At 44.0% G+C, this 23,265-nt stretch overlaps 1 protein-coding gene across 6 annotated transcripts in view; it reads right to left on the bottom strand.

The window, feature by feature from the left end:
- SLC8A1 (solute carrier family 8 member A1) overlaps window positions 1-23,265 on the bottom strand; it is a 337,787-nt gene that overhangs the window by 255,928 nt on the left and 58,594 nt on the right. The gene's annotated exons all lie outside the window — the stretch shown is intronic.

Below are 23,265 nucleotides of genomic sequence, written 5' to 3'. Positions count from 1 at the left end.
TCCCCTGAGTAACCAACCCACATGGAGGCAGCTTAAGGAATGGAAAAATCAGTCATTTCTATACCTCATGTCTTTTTTAGTCTGCAATGTACAATATGTAGTGGGAAAACTAGCTCCAAACTGCTTATTCGACAGTGAAAGTACTCTTGGAGGTTTTTGAACTCAAGGAAACCCACGATTTATCTTCCTACGGGCTTTCAGGACAGAAGTATTTGGATGTTTGTTCAGGCGCGCTAGCAACCAGGTGAAAATGAATAATAAGGCCCTAAGCTTTTACTTGGAGTGGGGAGGAAGAAAAGTTTATCTAAACGGTACATTTGTTCGCTAGCTAGCTACAGGTTTCAGAGTAGCAGCCATGTTAGTCTGTATTCGCAAAAAGAAAAGGAGTACTTGTGGCACCTTAGAGACTAACAAATTTATTTGAGCATAAGCTTTCATGAGCTACAGCTCACTTCATCAGATGCATGCAGTGGAGAGATTTTATATAAACAGAGAACATGAAACAATGGGTTTTACCATCACTCTTGTTAAAGTGTGTATGGTAACACCCATTGTTTCATGTTCTCTGTGTATATAAAATCTCCCCACTGTATTTTCCACTACATGCATCCGATGATAGCTGTAGCTCATGAAAGCTTATGCTCAAATAAATTTGTTAGTCTCTAAGGTGCCACAAGGACTCTTGTTCTTTTAGCTAGCCCCAGACATCCTAGGTTGCAGTGTTCTACAGGTGCCTGCATTCTGGCTAATGAGCTCGACTAGCAATTAGAAAATGTTACTTCCTTTCACCATCGTCATTCCCCTTCCCCATGAATTATCATGCACTTACCATCCTGCACATCTTTGTTTAAACAGCCCACATCTGTGGGGCTGCTCTCCAAACTCCAGGTAGATGGGACATTTGGGCATCATCTGAAGCCCACTGAAGTCAACAGAAGAGATTGCCATAGACTTAAATTGACCTTGGATCAGGCCTTGGTTGCACAGCTGCCCTGAATGCCCAGCCTGGCCTCTCCCCTTTCTGGACTCTATATCTGGTAGTTCCTGCAGTCAGTCCCCAACCTGGTTCCTGATCGTGCCACTTCATGCCTGACAACACAGATACCAGAAACTGTTACTGCCTGCTGTGATGTAGCAAAATGAGAACGACTGGACAGGGAGACTTTCCAAAGGCAGCTAGCCAATGAATCCCAGTTGTCTAGTCTGCAGCTGGAGCAGGCAGCACCTTCCCTTCCTAGTACCAATCCAGACTCCATGCAGCCTTCTGCTAATATCCCCATCAAAATTAACTCTCTCAATAACAATCCAAATCCCTACCGAGTGCAAAAAGGAGAGAGAGAGAGCGATGCAGAGATCTCCTTAAACACGTAGGGCACTGGACTAGCAGAGAGACAGGTGTGGTGTAAGAACCTAGATAGATAGTCCTGCGTGCTACCTCTGCCTTCATTCTTTGCTTAGTCTAGGGTGGGGGAAGTGCTATGCAGTAAACAAGACTCCAGCATGCCAGCTGATGGACAAAGAAAACACTGCTGGAGCCTAAGCAATGCAATGGATTCCCTCAGACATGAGTTCAGACAGAAATGGGAAGACATCTGGAAAGCTCCCAGTAGACATGAGGGTCACATTTAGACCCTGCATACTGGAAGCAGGGGTAACTCCACTGACTTCAGAGTTATGCTGCTAATACCAGAAATGAGACTTCGCCCTGAGGAACAGAGAGCAGAAAGATCACTGTCTGCCAGGGAACGCAGAGACCTGGACGTTACTCCACAAGAGAAAAAGAGCATTAATGTGTCGGGACCTCTGCAGTATCCCTGGCCCTATTGTGACACCTGTGGTGGTATTAGTGAGTGTTAGGAGATCAACACCATTAGTTAATCTCTGGCAGCACCCTGAGTGCAAAACAATGAATGTTTTCTCCCCACTCTTTTTTCTTGCCACTCTGTAACTTTCCCAAACTTGAGGAAGTTTTGAAGAGTGAAAAAAATGGTTAAAAGGGAAAAAAAATGGTTACTTTATCACATTATACTTTCCAAAAGTTGGGTGAAGTTCTGAAAAATTACAATTACCTTAGCTAGTTTAATTTTTCCTTTGCCATTTCCCCTAAATTTGATGAGATTTTCAAAAGACACAGATTAGCAAAAGGGAAATAAATAAACATACAAATAATAAAAAGCACCAAAAAAATTCAGGACATCCTCCATTTTATTGTACTAAGTAGAAAAGAGGACGGAAAAAACCAAGAAAGGCAGAAAATTCAAAATTTCCATACTTCAAAAAATATTTTGGGAAACATTTAAAAAAAATCTAATGTGTTCCATTTTGAACCCTGCAAAATGAAACTACTTCAAGATTTTTTTTAAAAAATGGAATTGTCTTTCCATTTTTTGCCCAGCTGTACAATTAAAGTCGTATAGTGACCCTACCTACCCAGTCATTGCATTTTACATTCAAAAAAGGGCTGAAAAATAGTTGTTACTAGACTTAGAAATAATTAACAGCAAAAATAAAACTAATAAATGGCACTGGTCCTCTTCATACATAGATGATGCACTAATGCTGCTTTTAGCAATGCTGAATACAGCTCTGCAAAAGAAATAAAAATACTCGGGGAAATAAAAATCAACATCCCTGGTATTAATATTTCTGTTTATCTCTGTTCAGCATAGTCCTTGGAGCCTCGCACCTGGCAAACTTAACAGAGCACCTTCAGTTTCCAGGGACATGCTATATCCTGGAAGACCAGTAGTTTTTAGCTTCTTAGTTACTGTATTTGCCTTCTGCCTTAAAAATCCATTTACCACTAGAGAGAGACAGAGGCAGACGGACCCAACAAACTCCATTTTTATTTATTATTTCTACACTGGATATTGCTCAGAGGGCCTGATCAGGATTCAGGTGCTATCCTATATACAAATATGAAGAACGACGTGGTCACCACACAAAGTTTACAACTAAACCTAGTAAAGGGATGCTTACCTGGGATTTCTGAAGTTTGGCTGAACAACAGTAAGATCATTATCTAGTAAAGCAGCACAGAATCTCCAGCGATAATAAAATCAAAGTGGTAGTCATAGGGATTAACTAAATTTCTTATTCTCTTTGGTGTTTTTCTGTTTATAAACAAGTGTGCCATTTATCCTTGAAGCATAATTTCCAAGTACTGTACTGAATTTATCAGGGCAAGAGAAAAGGACAGGTAAAATGTTTGCCTGGGGAGATAATCTGCTGCATACACATAGCAAAGAAACTTGCATAGAGTACCTGCCACAGACTAATCAGATTGTGGGAAACATAGCATCCTGCTCCATGGAGCAAAGGGACATAAATTGGACACGCAGGACTCATATTCCTTAGTCATTGGTTTGGCAGAAGCTGAATGAGGTGCAAAGGTGACTAATTCAGCCTCCAGGACCCAGTTACAAGGAATTGGCTGGCCCATAATTTGACATTCCTGGCTATTTTTGGAACTTGCCTGAATGAGTTTGTCTGCTTTTAATCCTAAAGCATAATATTTAACGTCCTGTAAACTGTCTGAAAGAAATAAACCCTGGAACAATGACAAGGAAAATAAAAATGATTCTCATAGAACTATCTAGATGCCTCTTAGATGGCCTGGATCTCTGTGAAAGATGAATGTTAAGATCTTAAGGTTTCCTATTTCCACACATTTCATAAGCAGAAAAGACCAACTTTGAAAGGAGACACTGAAGTTGTATTGGCTTGTCCACTGTACTCTGGCTTGTGGTTCCCTGCTGTCCTGCACATTCTCCCTCCCACAAACAGTGCTGGTGGATGAAATGCTGCCAGATATCTTCTGTTACAGTAAGCAAAGTTAATCTGTAGGCATTTTGGAAACACTCCGTGTCTTTTGGATCAGCATCAGAGAGGCACCCTACTGTTCCAAGATAAATTTTCACTGGGACGTTTTCCATTTAAATACATCTCAGAAGACAAATTACTATTAAGATACATAGGCTAAGAGGACTTTCACAGCTTCGAATTGTCTTCCTCAAAAGGAAAAAAACAAAACAAAACACACCTTGAATGACTGATGCCAAAACAACATCAAATATTAAAAGGTTGTTAGAAGGAAGAGAGAGAAAAATTGTTCTCCTTAAACTCTGAGGATAGGACAAGAAGCAATGGGCTTAAATTGCAGCAAGGGCGGTTTAGGTTGGACATTAGGAAAAACTTCCTATCAGGGTAGTTAAGCACTGGAATAAACTGCCTAGGGAGGTTGAGAAATCTTGGTCATTGGAAATTTTTAAGAGCGGGTTAGACAAATACCTGTCAGGGATGGTCTAGATAATACTTAGTCCTGCCATGAGTGCCAGGGACTGGACTAGATGACCTCTTGAGGTCCCTTCCAGTTCTACGATTCCATTACACTGGATGTAAAATGCTGACTGGATCATTTAATTTGATCAAATAAGCCATGCTAGGTAAAGCATATCAAAATTCTATTAGTGACTGTCAGTTCCCCTGGAGAGTTGCTCAGCAATTAAATATGTCAGTTGAGAAAGAAATACCTTTGAACATGATGTAGTTATTCTTTGCCTCACCAGAGCCGATGAGCAGCAGCACCGCAGGGTCTGTTCCAAAAAGGGAACTGCTCCTTTCAGGAATGTATGAACTAAAGGTGAGTGTCTGTGCTTTGGACACTAAGGTCAGCAGTCGTTACTGGTATGGGCCCGTGTGGGCTGATGAGTCAGTGCAACAGCACCCCCTCTGGCCAGGTGAGTGTTGAACTTGAGTTCACCCGATCTGGCAGGGCTGTCAGTCAGCTTCTGGTGCCCAGGGGATCTGAAAATACCCCTCCATTCTTAAGTCTGTCAGGGATTGGTAGAGGGACCCAGGCCTGCCCACTCCACTGGGTTCCAGCTCCAGGCCTTCAGGTAGAATCGAGTCTCAGTACCTCTGACCGTGCCCCTCTCCTGGTTTCTCTAGGCTCTTCAGCCTGTTGGTCCAGAGGTGGCCTTCTAGGGTGCTGTGTATGAGGGGCTTCTCAGCAGCCTGCTAGTAGGAGTTCCCTTCTCCAGCCTGCTCCTCTGTCAGCCACCCCACCCCTCTGCGTTCCAGCCCTTTTATTCTTCTAGCTGCCAGGAAGCTGCCAGTCAGCCCCAGCTCGCAGTACCTGCACTAGCCCACTCCTCGGTGGCTGGCCAAGCCAGGGGGGTAGACACCCCCTGGTAGCATGGCTAAGCAAACGAGATGATGGATGGCAGAGAAAACGTTAATACCAGAGAGAATCCAGAGGCTGACTGACCTGAGAGCTCTGTGGTGGGGCCTTCCCTCTAAGCAGCCTGCCCCATGTTCATTATTAAATGTAATGGAATACAAGAGCAAACAGGGAGGGGGCAGATCGTAATCTCTAGCTGGGCCTGTAGCGGCAGCACTCGAACTGAGCTGGTGAGGACAGGGCATTCCGGGCCAGGCTGACATGGCAGCGCAGGCTGGCGTTTTACATTTTAACAAAGTTTTGGGCTAAGCCTGCTGCTATACTGGCAAGCTACCTCATAGCATGTGCACAGCACGGCCGAACAACACAGCACCCAGTGTGAAATGCTGCATGGAAGCAAAGGATGGCTAAGTGGTTAGGGTGCATGTGGAGGAACTGAGGAGAGGGCTGGGATCAATTCCTCACTCTGCTACAGATGCCCTGTGTGACCTTGGGTGCGTCACTGTAACATGGGGATAGGAATACCACCTTTCTCCATCTTGTCTGCTTAGCCTATGAACTCTTCTAGGCATCTCTCAACATGTGGGTGTACAGTGCCAAATACAGTAGGGTCCTGATTTTGATCAAGGTCTCCAAATGCAACAGTAATCACAAGCTAAAGTGGGGGCCATGAGAATGGTATTGGAGCAGAGGCCCCCAGAGGGGTGGGTATGGGAGGAGGTTATAAATGGGTGTTATAGTGGCAGGGGAGAGCTACTGAGGCAGGGTAAAGAAAAATCAAAGGAGAGTGAAACCAATACAGAAAAAGCAGCAGGGAGAAAAATTCTGTGGTGATAAAAGAATGAAAGGGGAGGACGGGACTAGAAAGCTGTAAAACAGAACAGTGTGAAGCTGGGAAACAATCACTTTCCAGCTGGCAGACTTTCAAGTACTCAATTCCACACACTATTATATTTCCTTGGCAGAAAGAGGAACAGGAAAAGAAAACCAGGGTCCGATTCTGATCCCAGGATCACTGATCTACAAAGTCACAAGAAGGCTGGAGGCGTCAGTATGAAATCCATGAAGCCATGCACAAGTGCATGAGGGGGAGGGGGGAGGGGATGGAAACATTTCCCTTTCCATCTCAGAGCTCGGTAGGTTAATCAGGATTTACCTGGGGATTGGATGGAGACGCACACCTGAGAGAAGTACATTCTCTGTGCTATTATACAACTGGGTGGAGGCTGCTGTCTCCAAGCCACAATTCTACAAAACATGTTTTTAAGCAACATATGGTATGTTCTTGTTGGCTGTGGCACTAGGACATTAGCGGATTGTTCAAGAGTGGCTCATGGAAACCAGTTAGAATTAATTCAGCTTGCCAGAACAAACCTAACATGCTGAATCCAATATAGCAGCAATATATTGGCCACAAAGAGACTGATCAATGTGGTAGGTAAGATTAGAGATATGGGGAAACAAAGCTTGGAGAGCATGCTACAGAGAGTGACTAAGATAAGGATCTAAATATTGCATGCACTAGGCAAATTGTTCTAACGGTTCATGATCTCAACAGGCCTGCTGGTTGAAATGATCTCCAGACATCACCACTTCAGTGGCAGAAGGGAAGCAAGTTGCATGGGCCCTGGATCTGAGCAGCCTGATAAAGGGAAGCTGCTTTTCTCTGGATGATGCTGATCCTGTATGATGGGCATTGCACTTGTAAACGTAGCTGATGGAAGCTGATAGCACTGTGGCTGTGAATGGTCACTTTTCGGCATATATTGCCATGCATTCAACTTTGTGTTGTCATGTGCTGGACAGTATATTAACTTCTCGCTGCCAACATGCTAACACACCATAGCAATGGGTTCATTAGAAATATCTAGACTGATAGACCACTAACAATCTAGGCATTTCTAAGCAATTGCATGGGTTTCCTTTCATTAGCAGTCCCATTCATTCGCTTCAAAACTAGATACAAATAAGAAGAAAGCCCCTTGCTAATTAAAAGCCTGAATGGATCAGTATCTCCAGCTGGCGATATTTCTCTCCTTCTTCCCTCCTAGAAGGAACACAGGTGGGAAAGGGCACGGGCTCTGCCTAGGAACTAGAAACAGCCCGCCCGATTTGAGCTTGAAAACTGCTCTGTAAGCACTGGTGGCTACATATCGCTGCTCCCTTTTTCTGTGCAGTTATACACAGGACATGGTACTGCCAACCCAAGCAGCCAACAGCTGTGTCAGGCTCCCAAAAATCATTAGATGGATTATTTTTAATCTAACACTGGGTTCTTTTCAGCTGCTGTCTGGTCTTTGAGCCTTTAGGAATCGTATTTTCCAGCTTTTTTCTACAATGTCAAGACCTAAGAATTGACTTTTGGTTTAAAGGACAGCTGAGATTTTCACATAATCATGGGACTCCAGGAGCTGGGGCTTTGAGAAACACATCAAATACTGTTGACTTGCAATTACATTGTGGGAGTTGGCAGGGCAGGACGTGGCCATTACAACCAACCGACATCACAACTGCCACAAAGCTACAGAATTAGCCCTACCTGCCCCTAAGTCCCCAGTGATTGTGAGTGCCCAACTTGGGGTACCTTAAAACAATATTAATTATTATTATTATTAATTATTAATGCCTAGCTCTTGTACAGCACTTTTCCTCAGTAGATCTCAAAGGGCTTCACAAAGGAGGTTGGTATCATCGTCCGCACCTGCTCCCCCCACCCCAGCCCCCAAGGCGCTAGTTCACAGCTGCCTTGCCTGGGTATGTGGCCTTCCAAACCCTGACCCAAGAATCAACTCCTCATTCTCTCTCCTACCCACTTCGGGCCCCTTCTCCACTATCTCCAGAATCTCAGCTCACTCCCTCCTCCTGGCTTAGGAGCCGTCTAAGATAAGCCTAGCCCAGCTCATGTACACTTCACATTCAAAACAAAGTGGGATAGGGAAGGGAGAGAAAGAAAAAGAGGAAAGAGAAGGCAAGAAAAATGTGAGAGAAAGGAGAAGGGAAAAAACAGGCCAAACAATGGGACAACTGGTGAGATGTTATGATCACCCAATGACCAGACCCATTCACATGTGAGCCTCTGCACACACACTCCCAGGCACAGATGGAAAACACAATCCAATGCAGATAAAATGCAAACACAAGGATTTCTTAAAGTCTGGTATTAAAGCCCTGGAAGAGAACATAAGATCCTTCTCCCCTACTGTATCAGTGGCTAATTCCTACCTTTCCAGAACTTCCTCCACACCATTGCAGAACCTGACACTGGCGGAAGTAAGGAACTGAGAACACTGCCCACAACTGGAATTGGAATACTTAGTCTCTAAGGTGCCTCAAGTACTCCTTTTCTTTTTACTCCAGACAGCGGCAACCACACACACCAACCTGCCTACAGAATTCTGCCCAGCGATGGAGCAATTCAGCTGTGGGCATGTCTACACAGCAATTGCAGGGGTTGGAGGGGATGTGATTGCAGCATACGTCGAGAAACAAATTTGCTCTAGCTAGCTCAAATACAAATGCCAGCAAAGCTGCAGCAGCCTGGGTGAGCAGCTCAAGGCCATATGCAGGGTCCTGGGTGGGATTGTACCCTGGCAGCTAGTCCATCGCTGCCCGTGCTGTCGTAGCTTTGCTTCTCTTGATATTGGCGCTCACTAAATCAGAGCTCTCTCGGGCTGCAGTCACCCCTCTAGCTGCAGTGTAAACACACACTGCATCACCAGCTGCATTCCAGACCCATGCCCACTGTAACTGGTGTGAGATATCCAGGACCTCTGCTCACGCAGATTGTCAATGCACCCTTGAAGTAGGAAACCTACCAGCTGCCCCATCACGCCATAGCTTGGCCAGTTCTCAAGAAATGTCTCTGGCACCAGCCAACCTTGTAAACTACCTGCCTAGTGTTAACTCTTCGGTGTTTGAATCAGCTAGAAGTGATCTTCTGTCTGTAGCTAACCCTAGGGCTCTGCCTCAGTTTATCAAACACAACACCTTTGTAATCTCTATGCAGATTTGAGTGTGTAATGCAGACAGATGCTGGTCGCCAGCGGGCGGGATCGAATCTGGGACCTCTGGAGCTAAATGCATAAGCTAAAAGCCATGTGTCTGTTAGCTAAGTCTGTAGAGCAGACTCATTAATCTCTAAGTGGTCTCTGTGCCACTAGAGGAGACAGAACACCACACTCAGGAGGTGTGTGGGTTACAAGTGCTCCAACATTAGCAACTTCGGTTAGTCCTGATTGCAGTAATCCACCACCTCAACTCCTCCCGCCCCCACGTATCAGCCCTTACTTCACTCATGACACTGGCTCTCCTAACGCACCGAGCAAAATGCAAGCTTGCAGTGTTCTTCTACTCTTCAAGGCCCTCCATCATAATGACCCAAGACATCTCAGAAAGCACCTGCCTCTGTGCAACAACGAACCCGCTTAGCAGCTACATTCCTCACTCAGGAGCTACGAAGCTGTCAGCCTCCAGAGTGAAGCTTGTGTGAGTGAGAGAAGAGCTCTCAGCAACAGGCTTATGGCTTTTGAGCTCATTCCTGAAGAAGCCAAGAGTGACATACATCTTATTATCTTCAGAGCGAGGGGCAAAACTCACTACTTCAGCTAAAAGAAAAGGAGTACTTGTGGCACCTTAGAGACTAACAAATTTATTTGAGCATAAGCTTTGATGCATCAGATGAAGTGAACTGTAGCTCACGAAAGCTTATGCTCAAATAAATTTATTAGTCTCCAAGGTGCCACAAGTCCTCCTTTTCTTTTTGCAGATACAGACTAACACGGCTGCTACTCTGAAACCTGTCAATACTTCAGCTTAGTTTGCTGCTCATAACAGGGAAGAAGAGGAGGAGGAGGAAAAAAGAGATCAAGGCAAAAAGAGAAAATGGAGTAAAAGATAGAAGATGAGGGAGAAGAGAGAAATAAGTTTAAAAAGTAGTTGTGACATCCTTGGGAGAAGTGGAAAGGAAAGTTACTGGCCTATTGTATCATCTCTTGGAAGATGCTGAGATACTACATTCCTGGGTACCAACAGAGGAGCTTAGACAGACAGACTAGAAGGATGTTATTCAGTGTAGCTTGCTAACTTTCCCTAGAGAGTTTAATATTAGCAATTCACTTTAATTTGAAGCAAATCCTAAAAAGTCCTTATAGGGAAAGCTTGCAGCTAACTATAAATGCAGATAACAAGCAGATTTTTTTTAAGCAGATTTACTCTTCTTCAGAGACACCCTGTCTACCGAACTGTGTGGAATTTCTGTGGCCCAAATTTCGAGAGGCCCTAGCAATAAAAAATTAATCAGGGCTTCAGATCGATCCATCATTTTACTTTATGCAGTTAGTGGTGTGGAAACTGCTCTGGCTTTTTTGACACTGCATTTCCGAAATGTGAAAAGATTTTAAAAAGATACGGGAAAGAAAATAATTCTGTATAAAAGCACTACTTCCACTCTCCTACAGTGCTCCCAGCAATTAGAAAAAGAAATCTAATTAAGTAGGTACCCAGGCTCCAAGCCAGATTTTTACCCAGTGAATAATTACAAGATCAAAAAGACCATTTGATTGCTAAAGCAACAATTAAAACAAAGCTCCCATCTTTCACATGTTGAGGTCTAATCCAATTATTTAACAATGCCACATTTTGAGAGTGGCATTGCCCACTGTTAGCCTATATATAAAGACCTAGCTTGTGACTGATTGAGGCTTCAGCTAGGTGGATGGCGCGCAAAGAGGTCCCATGGATGATACCGTTGTGTGACTAATCAGACCAGAAATACACTACCAGGCAGGCACTTCAAGGCTCCTCCATCCTCTCTCATCATAAACCAATCAGAAATAGACCAAGCTGAAAAATAGAGGGGCACAAGGCAAATGCAGAGCTACAGAAATTGCAGCAGTGAGATGAAGTGCACCTGAGATTGCATGAATGTTGTCGTGAGTAGAGTTGAGATTTACATCCGAGAAGGGTCTGGCTGCACCAGCACATGGATTCTAGTGAAGTATTGAGCCAAAGAGAATCAAGCCAGTAAAAGATGAAGAAACATGCATTTTGATTAATGTAGTACACCCAATCCTCTTTTGCTGGCTTTTGCCAACCAGATAGATAGTCAGAGGTCCAAACTCACTTGCTGCATTAACAAAGAAAACACCAACAGGATCTCTGAGGTTAGGGTTTATCCAGACCATCCCCATCAGCTGGGATGCTCCTAGAGTGCCTCCTTCAGGACTTCTCAGCCCACACCCTCTATATCTTCTCTCCTCAGAGAGCCCCTTTCCACCTCCCTTTTATCCAGGTGGGGTATCACCACCAGTCTCCATGGGTCAGCAGAACCCATGGTACCTTCCCAAGCAGGAGCAGCACCTGCCAGCATGACGGGATGCTTATGGCAAACACTGCCTATCTCCCACTCTGTGGACATCCCCAAGCTGTGCTCTCTGCTTTCCTCTCCCCTGTGCAACCCAAATGACCTGAAACTATGGTGCCTCCTGTTCTGTTGCTCTGAGGTCAGCTCGAGAGCTCTGGGGTGCCCCATGGAAGCCAACAGAGTTTGAAGATACCTGGTCAGCCCACAGCCATGGGCCAAGGCAGTGAGTCACTCTGATTCCCCACTCACAGGGGAAGAGTCACCACAGGCAGGTTCAGGAGTCCCCGTGGACATAAGTGAGCCAAGGACACTCTGCTGCCCAAGGGTGCCCAGGTCATACTAGCCCACTCCGATGCCTGGGGAGACGGCTCGACCCCACCGGTACACGGACATCAAGACTCTCATGCACAGTAGAATGCCTGCCGAGGGCCTGGCAGCACAGTCTGCACACACGACTCCCCCCTTCACTTGGGGCCAGACCTCTCTGGTGGGCAGTGGCAAGGAACGGGATGGGGGAACCTTAGGGCCATACATCCCTGGGGCAGTAAGAATGAGACAGTCCCCCTGTGCTCCCCACAGTGCAGAGACTGCAGTTCTGCTTGGTCCTTCCATGAGTGACCCAAGCACCTTTCCCTTCCCCCTCACCATGCACCCACGGAACAGGCCAGCAGAGATCAGACAAGGGTACAGATGTCATTTTTGCTGAAGTCTTTCAACTCCTTTGCAAGTCTGAGGACTCCAAGCAGAGAGGAAGCTCATCTCCACTTTTGGATACCAGAGCCAGGCAAACTAAGCTAACCTTGTGCCTCCAAGCCAGCAAATCAAAGAGTCCAAGGGAACCTAGCCTTTCCCGGTACCCTGATCTGGATTTGGGGGAAGCCGAGTGAGGACTTACAGGGCTACCAGGAGAGGAAATGGGTAGGTGGGAGCTTGCATGAGGGAAGAAGGACCTTCTTTTATTGTTGCAGAAAGGCTTAAAACATTGTTGATGATCTTTGAACATGCTTTCTTTGGCTTGTAAATGCTGCTGGAGTGTGTGACATCAGAAGTTCCTCGGTTGCCCTAGCAGCAGTCTCACAGCAAAGCAACAGAGAGTTGCAACATGGCCTGTTGAGATTAGCAACACCAGAATAGGCATTTCAGTAGAAAGCAGCTTTATGCTCCCATTTGAGCTCAGGATGAAATCCGAAGCGGATTTTTTAAATGTACAGCACAAACTCACTTTTCAATTTTGGGGCAAGGTGAGGGAAACCTGATTCTTTCTCAGGCTTTTGAAAAGTGAGGCGCTGTAGTTAAAAAAGATAATTAAGGAAAATTCCTCCGATGGGACTGAAGGCATCCAGCTACCAGATAGCAGGAAATATTTAGAACAATTGCTTCCAACTGCACGTTTTCATCTAAAATCTAAACAGAAAACTGCAATCCCCAGTCCTGTAAGATGAAGCCTTGGCTATATATGGACAAAAGAACTCCCAGACAGGAGAAAGAAAAGAGAAAACAAAAAACACAAGATGTTATGCCTCTTACAATTTGTGTATATGCTGCACCAAAGAGATCTGTTAACCTAAGTAAAATTCACAAGTACGATCATCAAATCAACCTTAGGCTTCTATTGTAATGCCTTCCATATTAAGAACTCGCCTTCATGAGAGATGGTTCACTGTATGCCAGGCGCATGCTCCCTTATGCTACTTGGTATAATGGACTGAAATCATGAGGCAAGGTCCCCCACCCCAATTCTTGAGACAGCTGTCCTGAATTATAAAACGCTATTAACTATTACAAAATCATTCAGTAAACCTCAGTTGCTATTGAAGTATCTCAAAAATAAACCACAGAGTGTAGCATATGCCTATTAGTTCTGCGCAGCAGAGGAATACAAGGCAACATTTTCTGGTGTCTCACCTATTACAGACCTTACAAAAATAATTGCATTGACACTTCTCTCCGTACTATTGTGTGTAAATTGAATTCAAAATTGTGCAGACTCTCTGATTAGCCAGAGTTTTAAGAGGAGAGCAGATGCAACTTTGCAAGTTAACACTTCATTGGGATGAGGAGGACTTCACTTTAGATGCTAACTAGAGTACTTTGAAAAAGAATTTTTCCCTCAATGGCAAATGTCAACATAAACAATATTCATTGAAGTTTTCCATGGAAAATATCACCTTTTCAGCAATAACACCCCCCCCCACACACACACACATACCACTTCCAGTGAAAAGCCACATATTTTGAGTTGTAGTGCAGGGGTCTTATGCTCCTCTATGGGCTGGGCTCCCCAGAACCAGCCACCTTTCTACGGCTGTATGCACCTCAACCAGGGGTACAAATTGAGATGGAACGTCTGTCTAAAAGAGATGCTCTAGCTTAAGACAAGCTATTGGACTTGGAAATCAGGCACACAGTTGAACGGAAAGAAAAAAATAAGCACTGGAACAATTTACCAAGGGTTGTGGTGGATTCTCCATCACTGAATTTTTAAATCACAAGTTTGTATGTTTTTCTGAAAGCTCTGCTCTAGGGGTTATTTGGAGGCAATTCTCTGGCCTGTGTCAGACTGGAGGTCAAACTGGATGATCACAGTGGTCTCTTCTGGCCTTGAACTCTCTGCATCTATGATAGAGGAATCACTGGGTGAGGTTCTCTGGACGTGTTATGCAGGGGCTCCGATGAGTTCATCACAATAGTCCCTTGTGGCCTTAAAATCTATGGATGAAACGCTGGATGACAGGTCTGACAAAACCCTGCAGAAACCTTCTGGAGTTAAGATAAAGGATATGGAAAGAAGTTTAATATACCTTTGGGGTCCATTGGGTACAAATGCAGTTGTGTGTGTTACTATAGAACTGTATGGCACTTTTCTAGAAGACTGACTAATTCCATCCCTGAGAAGGATTTAGAGACTTCAAAGGACTTTGGAGGACAATATATGTGAAGTGGATTTTCTAGAAAATACTTGGATTGAGGGGAATGCTAATGACCCACCTCAGACTACCAGGAACTGGGAGTGGACAGGGGATGCATCACTTGATAACTGCCCTGTTCATTCCCTCTGGGGCACCTGGCATTGGCCACTGTTGGGAGACAGGATACTGGGCTAAATGGATCACTGGTCTGACCAGTATAGCTGTTCTTAGAGAGTCTATCCTTTTGAAGCTGGGCTTCCAGGAAAACCCATTGTCTACTAAATTACCTGCTCCTGGAAACTCCAGATCAAATACTTCTGAACTGTATAAAGGGGTGACTAAACTCTTTATGAGTGGGCTAGTTCTGAGCTGAGGCGTGATGAACTTGTGGCCAAGAGTGCTGTGGAGAGGGAATGGCTTGTGGCTAAGACACAGGCCTGGAAGCTGCCCAGAAAACTTCCATTCAATTCTGCCAGAAAGACTTCTTGTGAAGCTTAATTGCACTGGGGTGGCTAGAGGCTGACAAAGTCAAATTTCATCCCACTTGTCCAGAATATCAGAACCCCTGTTAAATTCCGTGGCCCTAATGTGGGCCAAAATTGTGCCCTCAGCTACATCGGTACTATTCTGATTGATGTGGATGGGAGCTGCATATGCCCTCAACAGCCTCGTGTTCTACCTGGTGGATAAACTTCGTGCTTTGGATAGGTGTGCACCACTTAAAAGTGTATCAGTAACAAATCCACAGAGGGGAATAAATACAGAGCCCACCAATGTGCATAAAGCGTGAACTACCAGGCCCAACATACAAGGCAGATCCATAGCTCGCATCAAGAAGTTAATTCCATCTCCGAATGGGGTGGCCTAGAAGACAGACTAGTAGAGGGATTAATGTCTAGCCCTTATAGTGCTCTTCATTATTTCTGTAGCACTGGCGCTAGATACAAAGGAATGAATTTTTGGATTGGGGTAAGGAGGCTGATGCTGCAGTACCAAGGATTCAGAAACAGTGAGAATTTAAACTGAAAAACAACAAACATAAAAGCAAATTAATATTGTATTGTGGATGCAGCAATATAGGTTACCTGGGCCTGCCTCTTGTTACTCAGTATAGTGCAACACAAATCAGTATTCATTCCCCTGCCATATAGGATGATAGAAATCATGAGTATTTCTTTTTAAATATAAAATCTCTTTTGTTTCTTTTTTTATAATCCTAGCTAGATCTCAGCAGAGCATGTCCACAGAATTGTTTGTCCTGTCACTCCCCAAAGAACAGCAGTGTCAAATGGATGTGCCAAATCTTTTTCCCTCCAGGTACCGAAGGTACTGGAGGGAAATGATCAGATGCTCACAGAGCCAGCATGGTTCTTTGCAGGAATAGCAAGGAATAAAATGGTAACGTGTTCTAGTTGGAGTGATTAAACAAACCATCGGGCTCCTCCATGAAAACTAGTTTCCAGCCACCATGCCAAAAATAAAGTGATAAAAAACCCCACCATTTAAATGCAAATGCATGCAGCTCTAACTCAGCCAACTATCTTTCCTACTAAATAGGAAAGATTCACATACATTCTTTTACACGCACACACTGACAGTGTCCTTGGGAGTCTGATATTCACAAATGTATGCTGTGTTTTCTTTTGCAGAAATCAGAACACACACAACCCATAGGTTTAGCTGTGTGATTTCATTTAAAAAGGAGACTAGAGAAGAAAAAACTGTTTCCTGTTGGTTTGCATCTATTACAGCCCAATATATGTTTAAAGTTTAACACCATTGTCTGCATAGATTTTCAGTTTTTAAAGTTAATGTCTCTCATGCATTGTCCAGGTTAGAGCAGTCATTTGGTAGAAAAGGGAATTCTCTTTTCACCTAGCAATAATTGCACCATATGTGTGTGTCCATATATTTGCATAATAAACACAAAAATATCTTAAATTTTCATACCAATACATTATCTTTCCCTTGATGTGAAAAAGCAATGCAAAGAAAGATTCTACTGACAAGATAATGAAGATGAGGAAGTGGTAGGTACAAATTTAAAAGAAAAAAAAATCTCCTAAAACAGGAACATTTCAAATGGCACTTGGCTTCAAAAAGGCAAGAGGCTATCCTGGCTCTGAAGATAACTGATGACATATTGGACAAAAACTGTCTGACACTGAGAAATGAGATAACAAAAGCTTCTGTTTAACTCCTTAGTTTCATTTGTAGTTGCAAATACATGCACTAGTGGTGCACAGAGGCTTACTTTCATCTGCACTGTGATCACTCTTAGACAGCAATACTTCTGGTTAGTAAAAGAGGAGAGAGCTGAAGTGGTAGAGGTAAAATAAAATGAGGGGAACAAACAGCATGGTTTATGTGGATCAAGATAGCTGAGCCCCAGTCAGAAATCAGGTAAGGTGTTCTGCAGTGCCCAGGCCTGACACTGAATAGTTCTGTGGCATGGTACAATGGATGTGTCCTCCGGGTACTTACAGCTTGAAGGGAAGCCTGAACATTTCATTAAATTCCCATTATTCTTCCCAGTAGGCATCAAGAGCCAGATTCTGGTCAGTTACTCCAGTGTAAATCTGAAGTAACTGCACTGAGGTCAATGGCGTTACTCCAGATTTGCACTGGTGTAAATGAAAGCAGAGAGTTTGGTGCACACTGCTTAGCTAGGAACAATAGAATCCTGCAGTAAAAATGCTGGTGGCTTTCCACTTATTCCCTGGATGCTCAGTAATGGGGATCGGTTATTCAGGAATATGGGCATTTCTGAATAGTGACTGTAATAAACTGTGGAACTTTCAATTTTCTGATGTGAGAATCAGACAAATAACTTTGCTATGCATCTCTGTGTGTTGTTGGGTGAACTAAAGAAACAGCTCTACTATTGCGTTTCACCATACACTGGTGCTAAATTCTGTGGGACACAACATCAGAGCAGCATGAAATAAATAGGAAAGCCTTAACAGGTTTCAGAGTAGCAGCCGTGTTAGTCTGTATCCGCAAAAAGAAAGGAGTCCTTAGGGCACCTTAGAGACTAACAAATTTATTTGAGCATAAGCTTTCGTGAGCTACAGCATCCGATGAAGTGAGCTGTAGCTCATGAAAGCTTATGCTCAAATTTGTTAGTCTCTAAGGTGCCACAAGTACTCCTTTCCTTAATAAACAGATTTTCATTACGGATATTAAAATGAATATTGGAATATGAATGAGATAAAATCTCTCATGTTTGCTCATTTATTGTGTGTCATTTCAGAAATTTACCACAATTTAGCAAGAATGATAATAATGTCAACGTTAATTATCTGGACAAATCCTCAGCTAGCGTAAATCTGCATAGCAACATTGACTTCAGAGGAGGAACACAGATTTTCAAAGCACTTTATACATATTAACTTATCCTGACAGCTCTGCTGAGAGGTAGGTAAGTAACCCCAACTCAAAAGGTGGGACATTAGGGCAGAAAAGTAAAGCAATTTGACCAAGGGCACAGAGAAACCAGTTTCAGGGCTGGGATAAAGGTCCTGACAATACGAATTTTAACTGTAATTTTGTAACCAGTTAAAGGCAATCAGCCTTGTCAATGCTTGAAAGTCTCATGGTATTGTATGTTTTTCTTAAAGCACCAGCTCCTGGAGTCAGGTGATTACACCAGAATCTGAGATTTCATTTAAAAAAATTCTATTCCTTATGGTTATGGAGAAAAGCTTGAAAATGTGACCTCCACAAGCACCAAAGACACCCAAACCAGAGCAAATAGAAAGGTACCTAAAATGTATTTTTTTTAAATCTCATGATTTGTAAGCCAGTCTCATGATTTTTGGAGCTGACAGTACTGGACATGGCCACCATAAACAGTCACAAGTGACACAGCTCAGTTTGTGTCCAGCCAGCACCTGTGTGTCTCCATTTGTGCTCACCATACCACCTGGCCACGTATTTGCATACCAATGCATCCTGGGCAGGAGTGGCCAAACTGGTTACAGACATAGATGAGGACTCCTGTCTGTACTGAAAAGAATAAAAGTGGTCTGATCCAGTTATTGGAAGATGGGCATGTGCCCGCACAAGGTTAAAAGCCAGGGTTCCTAATGGAAATTTGGTGTGCAAACAAACCACAGAAACAACTGGGCACTGATGCGATAGAGAGTTGTAGTGTGGTGTGTGTCAAAAAACTCAGGAGCTGGTCCCATGCAAAGGTCTGACCAGTGCAGATAGTTTGTAGCACCACGTGGACATCTAACAGTGCCTGGCAGAATAAGGAAAGTTTTTTGTGGCATGGAATTCAGGGGACATGGTGATGAGAGTAACCCCATCAGCCTGAATCCTTGTATTCTGATTCTGCCTCTGCTTTTATTGAGTGAGATTTCCAAAAGCACTTAAGGGACATAGGCACCTGATTGCTGAATCTCTCACCCATTTTCGACAGACTAGAATGTTAAGAGTTTAAATTAGTGTCGACAGCAGTTACAACCCTTAACATTGCTAGCCAGTGCTGAAAGGATGGCTACTCTACCTTCAGGCTTGGGCTACGACTAGAGCTACTCAGAATAGATTTTTTTCCCTGTAAAAAAAAAAAAATTTTTTTAAAGTTGGCCAAAAATGCCAGATTTTTAAATTAAAAAAAAAAAAAACCTGACAACCTGGAAGTTTTTGATAAACACTTTCAAATTTTTAATAGCAAGATCAGAAATTTTCAAATGAAACAATATTTAATTTAGGAACAAACTCAAGTTTTTGTCCATAGTTTCAACTGGAAATTTCCCACCAGCTCTAATTCTGACCTACCATGGCATTATAGGTGGAGAACCAACAAAATCCTGCTAGGGTGTATTGCTTAGATGCATGAATATGGTAGCACTTCCATACAGAACTTCTTACAGCTGTGGCTGATATGTAATGATTAATGTGCTGTTAAACTGAAGAATGATAACTTGCTGGCAGCTGAATGCAGATTTGGGCAAGAGCCAACCCAGGAAAGCGCCACGCAAGTGGACAGCTCACTCGTGCTGCTTTAAAGCATCAGCACACAAAGAAGATCATCATGACGCACCTGCTGAGTTTGATGTGAAGGGACCAGTCTGGTGATTAGTCCAGGGAACCTCTGTATTCACATACATGCCCCCTTTCTGGAAAGTCAGGAAACGCCAAATGGTGCTTAGCTGCACTTAATGTTCTCTGAACAGATTTTTCGTAATGGAATTTAAATCAAAGCAATGAGTGGAACTAGGCACCATTAAAGATTCCTTTCCATTGTTGCTGCAAACTCCCTGCTATTCCAGGCCTGATCCTCTTGAAAAGGAGACGGCATGGGATTTGGAAAGGTTTTCCCTTCTGAGACTAGCACACACGATCTAATCAGGATGAATTACAGGTTTCCCTTCATTCCATTGTCATAATTTTGCCCCATCCTCATTTCAGGCTTGTGGACAACATTTCCAACAAGCACCCGTCTCACTCTTTCCTTTTGATCCTGTAGCTTCACTCTGCCCTCCTGTGCTAATGGCTATTATTCATTAGCTTACTCCATTTTGGGGAAGTAATTGCTACCGAATTAAGTCCAGTATGGATAGCCACTGGTGCAATAACACTGTCACTTTACTTTACACTTAAAGTCCCAAACACAAGCCTACAGTTAAGCATGTTTAAAGTTGTTAGCAGAAGTCTTGATTTTCCACTCATTATACATGTCCACGTTTTTAAAATAAAACATTGTCCAATGCCTGAACCAAGGAGAGAGTTTTACCTGAACAAAGACTGGAGGGTGAATGCTCTCTCTCCTCCCAATCAGATCCCACAGGATCCACAAGGGACCTGGAAATGGAAAAGAAACCTCTCCCTTCCACTGGCTGTAGTAGCTGCCTGAGGCAAGGAATAGTTTGAAAGTTTGAATAGTTTGAAACTGGTGCAGAAATGTAGTTGCAATGCACTGAAACAATGTAGCCTGCCCTACACTCAGACCAGACCTATATCCTCCAGAAGAGAGCAAGGTGGGCAGTGAATGAAGAAACTGCCATACTTTTCTCTCCTATGCTGGTTCAAGAACTGTGCTTGACTTCTCTGCACAGGCCAGGCAGTCTGTTCTGCCATTTCCACCTCCTTCCTTGTAGGAAGAAAAGGAGTACTTGTGGCACCTTAGAGACTAACAAATTTATTAGAGCATAAGCTTTCGTGAGCTACAGCTCACTTCATCGGATGCATCCGATGAAGTGAGCTGTAGCTCACGAAAGCTTATGCTCTAATAAATTTGTTAGTCTCTAAGGTGCCACAAGTACTCCTTTTCTTTTTGCGAATACAGACTAACACGGCTGCTACTCTGAAACCTTCCTTGTAGGAGTTTTCTGCCACATAATTGGGGCACTCCATGCAAATCTCCTGGTTTGCAAACAGCTACTGTGTAATACTGCTGATGACAATTTTTGCATTAACTGTTGCACACTGGTATTTCATGTAGAAAGTTGCATTTGTCATCTTTTGATTAATACCTTTTCAAAATAACTTGGCTTCCAAGGTGTAAATAGAAACAGTAATGCTAAACAATGCCAATGGCTGGTTTTAATAGATTTTTTTAAAATGACCTTATAAGATTTTCTTAGACATACATCTACCTAAAAATCTCAAGTGTTAAATAACATCATTTGTATCTTTTAGTGGTCTGGAAAAACGTTAAACACTCTAAATTTTAAAAAAGCAATGATTTAACTTCTTCATACTTTTGAACAAATTAAAGATTTGCCCCAAGAGTAAATAGTGAAATTTTGATGATCATCTTTCTGCACCACCCCCATCCCCATGCCCATGAAAGATATTTTAAATCTTGTTTTAGCTGAAAAACCTCAATATAACCTTGTATGGCACTCCCAATGATACTTCCATCTCTCTCTCTCTCTCTCTCACACACACACAGAGCAATGCAATTTCTCCTTTTCTGCTGCCCTGTCACCAAAATGCCTAAATATAGAAAGAAAAAAATCAGATCAGTTTTGATCTTCCTTCCTCATGCACCAATTGCAATCAAGTAAGCCTTGCCAAGAAAAATTATCTTCAACGTCAGAAGACCTTCCCTTCTGCTACTACATTTACCTTTGCTGTCAAAGCCAGATCAATCCTTTCAGCTGTAAGAACACCGATGCTGAAACTTGTCCAATAGCAGCCAGATTAATTTAAAACCAGAACGTCAAACTCATTCTGTGGCTAGAGCCAAGTGACATTTGCAATTAGGCCCGGGAAGCCAGAGCCTGACTTCCTCCAGAGTTTGGAACTCCCACTGAAGTCAGCATTTGGAGGGGGAGGGGAAGTTTAAGAAAAAGGAAGTAAGGGCATACATCAGGCTCTAGGAAAGCTCACTGCCCCGTGGGAACACTGACCTGAATCCCCAAGATTCTCACAATTTTGGCCCTTAATTCTCTCTCTCTCTCTCCCCCCTTATGCTCCTTTTCCAAAACTCTCTCTATTTGGTCTCCTCTGTCTTTGCGTTCCCTTTTCTCTCTTTCTCCTTTGATCTGCTTGCCACAGAGTCAGACTTTAAAGCCAGGAAGGACCGCCAGATCATCTAATCCAACCTGCAGGCCATCAATCCCACGCAGCACCGCACACCAGAATTGAGACGGAAGTCTCACAGCCCTCAGGAGACGAGACCTATGCCATAGACAGAGAACAGGAGGGACCGAGGTGCACTAAGGCCCCCCACAATGGCAGGGAACTGATTAAAATGCACCCTCATTATCCTGGCAAGCAGCCCACACCCACACGCTGTAGAGGGAGGCATTCCCCTCCCACCCGGTCACTGCCAATCTGACCTGGGGGGAAATTCCATCCCAATCCCACGGGCTGATCAGTCAGGTGCTGGGCTGGTTCTTGCTCACATGCCAAGGGTTTTAGAGCATGCACATTCGGTGCCACCTCAGAGCCATGGCCCACCCCATCCAGGGTCCCACTGTGATGCTTTGGGGGTTCACACAGACCAGGAGGGGGAGAGTAAGATCCTCTGTGCCTCCCACTCACCCCTCCCTCCCGCATCACGTTCACTGCTACACAGCACCAGCCTGCTAGTTAGGCCGGGGATTTTACCCTTCAGCTGTAAGCACAGCAGAGAGATGGTTGTGTAATAAAAAGATGAAGTTGATTAACACAGAGCAGATGTTTCAGTGAGACCAAGCAGAAGGAATTGGGACAGAGATGGTTACAAACAAATGGTAAAAATGTGCTTCTAAGACTAACACCTAATGTAACAACACTAGAGCCTTTGTTCCAAGTCATTTTCTTACCACTGCTGTTCTTCCAGCACAGCTGGCCGGTCCTTAGCCAGATGCAGCCCAGAGCTCAAAGTGTTTGGCTCTTTGGGTGAAGGATGCCAAAGAAATCAAAGTGGCTCTCTCTCTTAGGTCCTCAGAGTTTTATCCTGGGGGCTTAGCTCACTGTGCTCCCCGTGCGTGTTCAGGGTTGGAGCACGAGACCAGCCATCAGTTCTAGAAATTCCATAAAACAGGAGGTGAAGGTGAAGGCAGTATGCATCTTTCAGGGAAAGAAGTGCCCACATTTTACCCAGGTCTCTCTCAGCTGATCTTGGATCAGCAGGTAGGTCTGTGTGGGGCCAGCTGCTGCCTTCACCATTCTCAGAATCCCTCGCCCTCTCCTGTCCCAGGTGATATTTCCAGGGGCTCCCTCCTTTCCCAGGTTTCTACCAGTGCCTGCACCTTGGTGCGCCCAGGGGCTGTGGGAGCCATGTGGTACTCTGGAAAGGAGAGGCCTGTTTATTCAGGAGACCCAAAGGCATCAGCATCAGATCCCTTGGTCATGTCACTGTGCTACAGCCC

Source organism: Dermochelys coriacea, chromosome 3 (assembly GCF_009764565.3).
Source record: "Dermochelys coriacea isolate rDerCor1 chromosome 3, rDerCor1.pri.v4, whole genome shotgun sequence".
Lineage (NCBI taxonomy): Eukaryota > Metazoa > Chordata > Testudines > Dermochelyidae > Dermochelys > Dermochelys coriacea.
Note: the sequence above shows the minus strand (reverse complement) of the source record. Positions and strands in the feature narration are given on the sequence as shown.